Source organism: Perca fluviatilis, chromosome 4 (assembly GCF_010015445.1).
Source record: "Perca fluviatilis chromosome 4, GENO_Pfluv_1.0, whole genome shotgun sequence".
NCBI lineage: Eukaryota > Metazoa > Chordata > Actinopteri > Perciformes > Percidae > Perca > Perca fluviatilis.
This window is the reverse complement of record NC_053115.1, coordinates 40,710,108-40,720,815: the sequence shown is the minus strand read 5'-3', so window position 1 is coordinate 40,720,815 and position 10,708 is coordinate 40,710,108. Positions and strand designations below refer to the sequence as shown.

The 10,708-nt window shown below is 41.0% G+C and overlaps 1 protein-coding gene across 1 annotated transcript in view; it reads right to left on the bottom strand.

Annotated features, from left to right (window-relative positions):
- Positions 1-4,694: 4,694 nt before the first annotated feature.
- Positions 4,695-10,708, bottom strand: part of LOC120557684 (butyrophilin-like protein 1) — a 31,300-nt gene continuing 25,286 nt past the window's right edge. Inside the window, exon 7 of the mRNA XM_039798240.1 lies at positions 4,695-5,282. The gene's annotated coding sequence lies outside the window, so the exon portion shown is untranslated. The remainder of the gene's footprint in view (positions 5,283-10,708) is intronic.

Below are 10,708 nucleotides of genomic sequence, written 5' to 3'. Positions count from 1 at the left end.
GACTTAAAGGATGTGCAAATACCACTTTTTTAAGTGAACGTTGGGTATACACATAATGATATAATGAATAAAGATGATGGAAAAGCTTCATCTGAAAGGGTTACAGTTCATCTGTATTATTAATTAATGTTCTTCCATGGATTCTCCCAGATTCACGTCAACTTCCAGCTGCTTGAGTAAATACAGTACTGTGCAAAAGTCTTAGACAGGTGTGGAAAAAATGCTGTAAACTAAGAATGCTTTCAAAAATATAAATGATGATTGTTTATTTTCATCAATTTACAAAATGCAATCACATCAATATTTGGGGTTACAACCCTTTGCCTTCAAACCACCATCAATTTTACAGGTACACTTGCGAAAAGTCAGGGAACGTTGAGGATAGTAGACACAGTGGTTGGCCAAGGAAACTTAGTGCAGCAGATGAAAAACACATCAAGCTTATTTCCCTTTGAAATGGGAAGATGTCCAGCAGTGCCATCAGATCAGAACTGGCAGAAACCAGTGGGACCCAGGTACACCCATCTACTGTCCGGAGAGGTCTGGCCAGAAGTGGTCTTCATGGAAGCGTTGCAGCCAAAAAGCCATACCTCTGACATGTAAACAAGGCCAAGCGACTCAACTATGCACGAAAACATAGGAACTGGGGTGCAGAAAAATGGCAGCAGGTGCCGCTGATGAGTTAAAATTTGAAATATTTGGCTGTAGCAGAAGGCAGGTTGTTGGCCGAAGGGCTGGAGAGCGGTACAGTAATGAGTGTCTGCAGGCAACAGTGAAGCATGGTGGAGGTTCCTGGCAAGTTTGGGGCTGCATTTCTGCAAATGGAATTTGAGATTAATGGTGTCCTCAATGCTGAGAAATACAGGCAGATACTTATCCATCATGCAATATAATATAATATCAGGGAGGCGTATGATTGGTCCCAAATTTATTCTGCAGCAGCACAACGACCCCAAACATACAGCCAAGGTCATTAAGAACTATCTTCAGCGTAAAGAAGAACAAGAAGTCCTGGAAGTGATGGCATGGCCCCCACAGAGCCCTGATCTCAGCCTCATCCAGTCTGTCTGGGAGAACATGAAGAGACCGAAGGATTTGAGGAAGCCTACGTCCACAGAAGATCTGTGGTTAGTTGTTATGTTTGGAACAACCTACCAGCCGAGTTCCCTCAAAAACTGTGTGTAAGTGTACCTAGAAGAATTAATGCTGTCTTGAAGGCAAAGGGTGGTCACACCAAATATTGATTTGATTTAGATTCCTCTTCTGTTCATTCACTGCATTTTGTTAATTGATGAAAATAAGCTAATAACACTTCCATTTTTGAAAGCATTTAGTTTACAGCATTTTTTCATACCTGCCTAAAACTTTGGCACAGTACTGTATATATTTAGATGTATATAGATCGAGTGGTTGACTTGAGAGTTTCCCAAAAGTCAATCTAGTTATCAGAATTAAACTTTATTATAACGATCAATGTGGAGGATTAATCAAAAAACTGAAACCTGTTGAGCAGCCAGGATACATGTTGTAGGATCAGAAGTAGGTTTCTTTTATCAAAGTTTGAACACAGAAACATCCACAACAGTCACAACATACAGTTTGACATATTTCATCTTTTATTTAGATAGAAATGATGAAGCGCTGCCTGAAATTACATGATGCCCTGAGAGTGAATCAGATAAAACATACTGTACATACACAATTCTGATATTACAGTGTATAGTTCAACCTGACAAACTCTTGACTTAGCACATTAGGAAATAAAAAGCACAACATGCTTGTCCTAAATAATGTCAATTACACAAATATCCAAATAAAAAAATAAGTCACATTAGATTTATTTTACAGCGTGACAGCAGGCTTTGGCCTTCTAAAGTCTTGTTTTTTTTAATGGCCATCACATCTAGCTCAGTTTGGACTTTTAAGAACTACAAGCGGCAGGATAATATTAATAAACAGTGCTGGGTGTAACGCGTTACAAAGTAAAAAAAGGGGGAAAAAAATAGTGCAACGCGCTACTACTGAAAATTTGGTGACGAAAAGTAGTTCCTTTTTCAATTCGGCGCAACGTTACTTTTCCCAGGGACAGATTTGACAGCGGAACTTCCTTCTCAGCTGCACGCTCACAAGCTCCACAAAGTACCTGACAGAGGCTGATAGTAGCGGAGCAAAGCTGCAGCCAACGCTAACTTTTGAGAGCGTTTTAAGCTTTGTGGCTTTTTGCTGGGCGGCGTTCTGAGCCAGGCAGACACAAAGCTGACAATCTCACAGATGGATGCCGTGGAGATGGCCTCATACATACACGCAGCGGACTTGTGCCGGGTGCAAGGACACGCAAGGATTTCCAGAAAAGACGCTGCATGACCTCGGTACAAGTTGATACAGACATTACATAGTATACACAAAGTAACGAGTAAAGTAAAAAGTTACTTTCCATAGGGGGTAACTAAGTAAAGTAACATTACTTTTTTAAGAAGTAATGAGTAATGAGCAAACACTACTTTTTAAAAGTAACTTCCCCAACACTGTTAATAAAGCAGTTTATATGTCATTCATCCATTCACACACACTCACTCACACCCCGATGACTGTGAGCTACAATGCCAGGTGCTGTCTGACCATCGGGAGCAATTTGGGATTCAGTTTTTGGTTGGTAGACACTCCAGATACCTAAATGTTTGTGCACTAGCATTGAAAAGAGATTATTTTTTATAACATGTCCCCTTTAAAATTAAAGGGATACTTCACCGATTTCTCCATATTGTGGGTCTGGAAATTTTTTTTTTGCCCAGAGGCAATGGACTACAGCCAGTAGTAGGAGCTACTTCCGCATGTTTTCAACCCGCCCATAGGGGTTGGACTGTCGTCTTTACCCAAAGATTGCCGAAGCAAAACGAGCGTCACCCATCTTGAATCTTCGCTAAACTTTCTCAGCAGAAAAGTTTTACAACAATTTTGTGCATTCAAACAACCGCACATGTGTACCACCGGGATACATTGGTACAGATCGGAGAATATGCGGGACACTTTATTATTTTATTTATTATTTAATATTCAACACACTACGCCAGCTACACCTGCCTGCTATGGAGACCAGCGATGTTGCTCGATGCCTCTGGCCGGGAAAGGGACATCATCAGCAGGGGACGCAGAGTGTCGGTGGAAAGCTAACGCTAGCCGGCCACCTGTTCCATCCATCCTGCTTGCAAATGTCCGCTCATTAGACAACAAACTGGACTACATCCAACTTCAACGAAACTCCCAACGCAAGTTCAGAGACTGCTGTGTTTTTGTTGTTGTGGAAACATGGCTGAACAACAGTGTAACGGACTATCCAGCTACCAGGCTGGCTGCTCTGTCGCCGGGTAAGACTAGTGGAGGTGGGATGTGTTAACACGGACTGGTGCAGAAATGCGGTGCTTGTATCCAATTAACTGCTAACTGCTGGTGGAGTTTGTGACCATTAAATGCCGACCATTCTACATTCCACGCAAATTTACGGCTGTGTTTATACTCCGTGTTTACAGCCCACCAAGCGCTAATGCTAGTATGTGTTAGCTGAACTTTACGGAGCCTATCATGTGTGTGCACTAAATGTAGCCTGTTTCATATGTCGTTTTTATATAATGTCGTTTTTATATATTTTAAATGTGTAACACCACTTCAGTCACGATGAAAATTAGTTTCGTGTATATGGTTGAAATGACAATAAAACACACTTGAGTTACTGTCTCACTGTCTGTCACCGGTAGGTGTGGCTTGGGAGTAGACGCTAAAGCAGCGAAGCAAGTGCATTCTGGGATTTGGTGTCTTTCATTCACATGAGCCAAAAACAAATTTTCTGGCTTTTCTCGGCCTAGAAGGCACCAATAAAAAAAAAAAAAAAAGAATTCACATTTCTACTACACCAGTGACCCAATTTAAATTCATATTCATCATTCCAACGGTGAAATATCCCTTTAAGTGACAACGGTAATGCAATCTTGTTTCCTTGAGCTGAGAATCATACATAAAAAAACAAAAATTATTTTTTTTTAAAAAATAAAAGAAAAAAACAAATTTTCCTAAACTTCTATTCTTCCAAAAAACTGGCATGGCCATTTTCAAAGGGATCCCTTGACCTCTGACCTCAAGATGTCTGAATGAAAATGGGTTCTACGGTAACCCGACAGGTCTCTCCTTTACAGACACTCCCATTTGATAATAATGCCATGCAGTTTTTCTCATGCAGTATACATTTTTATACAGTACAGGCCAAAAGTTTGGACACACCTTCTCATTCAATGTGTTTCATTTTTATTTTCATGACTATTTACATTGTAGATTCTCACTGAAGGCATCAAAACTATGAATGAACACATATGGAATTATGTACTTAACAAAAAAGTGTGAAATAACTGAAAACATGTCTTATATTTTAGATTATTCAAAGTAACCACCCTTTGCTTTTTTATTAATAAGGGGAAAAATTCCACTAATTAACTCTGACAAAGCACACCTGTGAAGTGAAAACCATTTCAGGTGACTACCTCATGAAGCTCATTGAGAGAACACAAAGGGTTTGCATTGTATCAAAAAAGCAAAGGGTGGCTACTTTGAAGAATCTAAAATACAAGACATGTTTTCAGTTATTTCACACTTTTTTGTTAAGTACATAATTCCATATGTGTTCATTCATAGTTTTGATGCCTTCAGTGATAATCTACAAAGTAAATAGTCATGAAAATAAAGGAACACATTGAGTGAGAAGGTGTGTCCAAACTTTTGGCCTGTACTGTATTTGTATATTTCTGCACACTGACTTCTGACTGGAAAGCAGAGACTTTTGGGAATTCAATGAGCAGAAAACATGTCATATATGTAACACTATATCAATATATACTCAACATATCAATAAATTCTCATTCCACATCTTGTGAAAAGTCAATATACCGCCACAGAAATGTTGCACATACTGTGTGTGAGTATGTGCAACATTTATGTCTTTCACATTTGCTTTTTTAACATTATCAATAGTCACAAAACTCAGAATTTTGAAAAGTTATCCACATACGATACAAAGCCCAATTCTAGGTCTTAACTCTCAAACTGACCTTTTAAGAAGTTGAAGAGAAAATGTCCTCAATCTCTAAAAATGTCCTCACTCTTTTGTTCTAAAATTCAAAGTGGTCCTCGCGAGAAAAGAAGTATGATACCACACACATCTGCAGAGAACTTTAAAGTTGGTGTTGATTGGGGCTCTGGCTCCTTTTCGGCCGGGTCACTTTTGTCTCACAATGAACCTGAAGGACAGAGAACAAAACAACATGAATGAAAATCTGTTCTGTCTTGATCCTATTCAGACTGCACAATCTATACCAAGTTTCCCTTCTACAGTTTTTATCTGTGTGGTACACTCAAAAGGCTTTTTTTGTATTTTGATATGTATCATTCTGTGTTTCACAAGGTTTCAAACAAGACTTTACAGAATGGACTTTCACTTCCTGAGTTTATTCCTTAATTTAATTAATTTGGTTCCAAAGTTCCTGGAAGTTTTTGGTCAAAAGTGTCACTCCACTATGAACTCCACTGCAGACTGGAGTCTCCACTCGCAGAGTGACGGCTGATTCATTATGAACGAGTCCAGCGCGGGTTGAATGCACATCAGCAGGTCATCGGCATTACACGGTGTTAGTGTGTAATGTCCATATCTAGCCTACTCGACCGGTTGCGCAGCCACGATGGTCCGTGCATTGTCGTAGACACATGCAGCCTCTTTTCTGGAAGTCCACAGCGGTCTGCTGCGTGTAGCCTAGTCTAGCCTATGTATGAGCCCATCTCCACGGCATCCATCTGTGAGGTTGTAAGCTTTGTGTCTGCCCAGCATGGCTCAGTACTAAAGTAGTTTGAGTCTTATTTAAAGAATAAGGACTACTTTGTGTCTATAGGGAATTATACATCTGAGCATACAAATATGATGTGCGGAGTTCCCCAAGGCTCAGTTCTGGGGCCTCTTCTGTTTAACATCTACATGCTTCCACTGGCTCAGATAATGGAAAACAATAAAATAAGTTAGCATAGTTATGCGTATGACACACAAATTTATATAACCTTATCGCCAGGGGACTATAGTCCAATACAACAACTGACTTAGGGGCCATCCACACGGAAACGTTTTTTTGTGCAAACGCACGTTTTGCATTGTTTGGGCCGACCGTCCAGACGAATCCTGCAAACGCACTGCCTGAAAACGCACTTTTTTGAAACCTGGTCTCAGGGTGAAAAAATCCAACACGCTCGTTTCGGCCGTATGGATGGTGAATACGGATCCGTATCGATGATGTCATCGCCACACCCCTCTTTTACACCCTCTCCCACGGCCGCTGACGCACACAACTGCGTTGAAGCTAAGCGAGCATGTCCCATCTCCATGGTTACACCAGCTCACTTCATCTAAATACTGTGTCTCTGCTCCCTGACCCTTCCCTCTGGATTCTACACAAGATATATTGCTAACGTTATGTAGCCAACGTCATTCATGGATCATTGATGTTTGTTTGACTGCCGATGTTAGAGCTAGCTAACGTTAGCGCGCTACTAGCGCGCTGCAATCATGCAAAATAAAAGGCAATCCAACAGCACATTATACAATGTAAACAAAGACACGTTTTCTTGCGGCAGCCTTTATAAGATGAGCAGTGGTGAAAGGTATTATAGTCCACGGATGTATTAAGAGAACGTTATAATCTAGTCATGTTATGATAGGAAGTAGAAGTGACTATTCTCCTCTTCTCCGTTTTTGGTGAATTTCTGTAGCAGAAACAGCGCCGCCTATAGGCCTGGAATATGAAGTAGCGTGTTGAGTCATTTACAAGTGGATTCGTTTGGACGCAACTTTTCTTGAAACGAATCCAGGGAAGACGGGTAAAAAAAAGATTGTTTTGGTACGTGTGGACGGGGCCTAAGTGCATTGAACAAATTAACGACTGGATGTGCCAGAATTTTCTTCAATTAAATGACGAAAAAACTGAGGTGGTTGTTTTTGGAGCAAAAGAGTAACGATTAAAGTCAGCACTCAGCTTCAAACGACAATGTTAAAAACAAAAGACAAAGCCAGAAATCTTGGTGTAGTCATGGACTAAGACCTGAATTTTAACAGCCACATTAAGACAATTACAAAGTCAGCCTATTACCACCTTAAAAATATATCAAGGGTTAAAGGACTTATGTCTTAGCAGGATTTGGAAAAACTTGTCCATGCTTTTATCTTCAGTAGACATGACTACTGCAACGGTGTCTTTACAGGTCTCCCTAAAAAAAAAAATCAATCAGACAGCTGCAGCTGATTCAGAACGCTGCTGCTCGAGTCCTCACTAAGACCAAGAAAGTGGATCACATCACTCCAGTTCTGAAGTCTCTACACTGGCTTCCAGTGCCTCAAAGAATTGATTTCAAAATACTTTTGCTGGTTTATAAATCACTCAACGGTTTAGGGCCAAAATACATTTCTGATCTGCTGCTACACTATGACCCACCCAGAGCCTCTCAGATGGTCTGGGACAGGTCTACTTGTTGTTCCCAGAGTCAGAACTAAACAGGGGGAAGCAGCATTCAGTTTTTATGCTCCACATAACCGTAACAAACTCCCAGAAAACTGCAGGTCCGCAGCAACTCTCAGTTCTTTTAAAACAAAGCTAAAGACCTATCTTTTTGATGTTGCCTTTCTTTAAATAATTGTTCATTTGTTATAGACCCTTTGCACGTGACGTCACACTCTACTCCTGCAAATTATGAACGCCATGACGGACGGCGGAAGAGCTATTCTGTAGACGGACGGCAAGTCAAACGAGAACGTGTTCGCTGCTTATATACTGTGTATTGTTCGCTGTTCTTGTTCTCACGAGTCACATACACAATCTGCAGAGTAATCCTCACCAACACAAGCATGTGTATGTATTGCCTCTGTTTTAAATGACTGATAAATAATAATAATAATAATAATAATAATAATAATAATAATAATAATAATAATAATAATAAAACTTCCTCACCCAGCTAGCTGCCGTGCTAACCAGCTGTTCCTGCTAACAGGTCCCACATAACTATCATTGGTTATTCACTGACCTACATATCCCAAAAAGTAAGCCGTTCCCTTGATCATTTAACTTAACACGCATACAAAAAATATTGGTTAAATTAAAGATGACATGGCACGGAAACTAGCTTCAAAAAGGCCAAACAACTGAATTAAATGCGGGTCTGCGGAGCTCCTACCCCAGTTAGCCGACCAGCTAGCTGTCGAAATATCCACCGGTCAACAGCGAATATAATCACAGATAAGACGATGGCTAGATGCTACATTATGTGTGGTTAATACTAATCATAGACACTCCGTGATTTACTGCATGGATTAACGTGTGTTGAATTATTTCCCAGAGCTGGGATGCGTTCAGGCATCCATTAGAGAGTTGCATCGGCTCAGCCAGTGAACAACGGTACGTGCCTGTAGCTAGCTTGCCCTGCTAGCTGATAGCCGTTAGCTGCTAGCTGCCGTCCTGTGAGTGTATTCAGACAGGCTTCTGTGATAATCATCCCAATAACAATCCACGGTGGTGTGGCTATGTCCACCAGAGGACAGGTCATGTCACGTATTGAAGTGTATTCCCCCCTAAAAAAACAAAACAGTAGTGCGGTAGTAGCTGCTAGTTGTGGCAAGAAAAGGTAAACAGTAGTGTGCCGATCGGAGCGTAGTGTGTGAAGAGCAGATTTGTTTACAAGGGAAGAAGCTTGGAGTAACGTAATTATGGAGAATATAGCAGATATACAACACAGGGAAGAGCCTTTTGAGTTATATGGTCGTCCTTATTTATTCGAATCCGAGTATACAGTCGAAGAACTAGCCTCACAAGAGTTGGAAAGAACGAGACAGACAGAGGGGCAACAGGCAGATGAACTTGCTGCTCCAAGCACAATGTTAAGGCTAGCCTTCAGTAACTGGAAGACTTATGGTGCGTTCTTTTTGTCTTGTAATCGCGACTAGTAGCTCGAGCATGACGTCACATCCGTGTCGAAAAACGAATAACCGCGGGTTGTTGCATTCTTTTTGTCACACAATACTACGAGTCGGAGAAAAGATGGATTTTTGTAACATTTTTAGTAACATTTAGGATTCTATTCACCCAGTTATTGACATATTACACACACATATTTCACAGTTTGATACATGAAAATTACGTTTTGATTAACGTTAACGTTAGGCTACTGCTCTGCTTTCTGCTCAAGACTCGGCTTAAAGCCATTGTTGTCATATAGCAACCGAGTGTCTCTAGCCAATTTGAGCTGCACAAGCTACAAAATAACTAATCAGGCGGTATTTAACTCCTAATAAGACTGTAGCGACATGCCTATAGGTAACAGTATACAGCGCTATGTTTAACTCCTAATAAGACTGTAGAGACATGCCTATAGGTAGCAGTATACAGCGCTATGTGTATCGACTTCTTCATTTGGTTACAACAAAGACAAAAGTGCTTAAAATTGTAGAAAAACACAATGTTTACTACGTGTGATGCACGACGTAGCCATCTTTGAAAGTGAGCTCGGGGTCCTCCGAGTTCAGACGACTTGAGGAGTCGTAAATACGACCTCGGGGGCATTCTTTTTGCAACTTCCGGGTCGTAACTCCGGAAAACGACTCGTAAAACGACTTCGGTGGACAAAAAGAACGCACCAATAGCCACACCACCACCGCTCCATGGATTGTTATTGGGATGATTATCACAGAAGCCTGGCTGACTACACTCACCGGACGGCAGCTAACGGCTAGCGGGGCAAGCTTGCTACCGGCAGGATCGAGACAGGGACCAGGGTAGGTGAATTTAAACAATGTCTGAAGAAGCCATAAAGAAGAAGATAGTATTATTATTACTACATTTTATTTAGTATTATTTATTTGAAACTAATGAAACTTTCCGCTCGTCTAATACACTATTTAGCTTGTGCTTCCGGTGATTCTGCCGTCCATCATGGCGTCGTCACGTGGTCGTGGTCACGTGTTTGCAAAGGGTCTATACTGAAGTTGCATTGATGACACTGTATGACAATCGATATCTGCTCTTTAATGTTTAATTGGTTATACTGCACTGTAACTTTTATTCAAATATTTTCTCTCAGTTCTTTAAATTCTTATACTGCACTATCAATTTTATTCTTGCCTTTTAATGTTTTTAATTTGTTTTTAATCGTTGTCTAACTTCTCTTTACTGTTTTATGTAAAGCACTTTGAATTGCCCTGTGTTGCTGAAATGCGCTATACAAATAAAGCTGCCTTGCCTTTGTAGGGCGGCCGATTTAACTGCCAGTCCTCAGCGATGTAGTGGCATGCGCCTCGTGGCTCTGGCACGCTCAGAGCACCGTCCAGCAAAAAGCCACGAAGCTTAAACCGCTCTCAAAAGTTAGCGTTGGCTGCAGCATTGCCCTGCTACTACCAGCCTCTGTTACGTACCTTGTGGAGCTTGTGGGCCTGCAGCTGAGAAGGCAGTGTCGCTGTCAAATCTATCCCTGGGAAAAGTAACGTTGCGCCGAATTGAAAAAGGAACTACGTTTCGTTACCAAATTTTCAGTAGTAGCGCGTTACACTACTTTTCCCCTGAAAAAAAGTAGTTACGTTACTTTGTAACGTGTTACTTAGCCTCAGGGGCGTCGGACTGGGGGGAAAAGGGGACTGAGT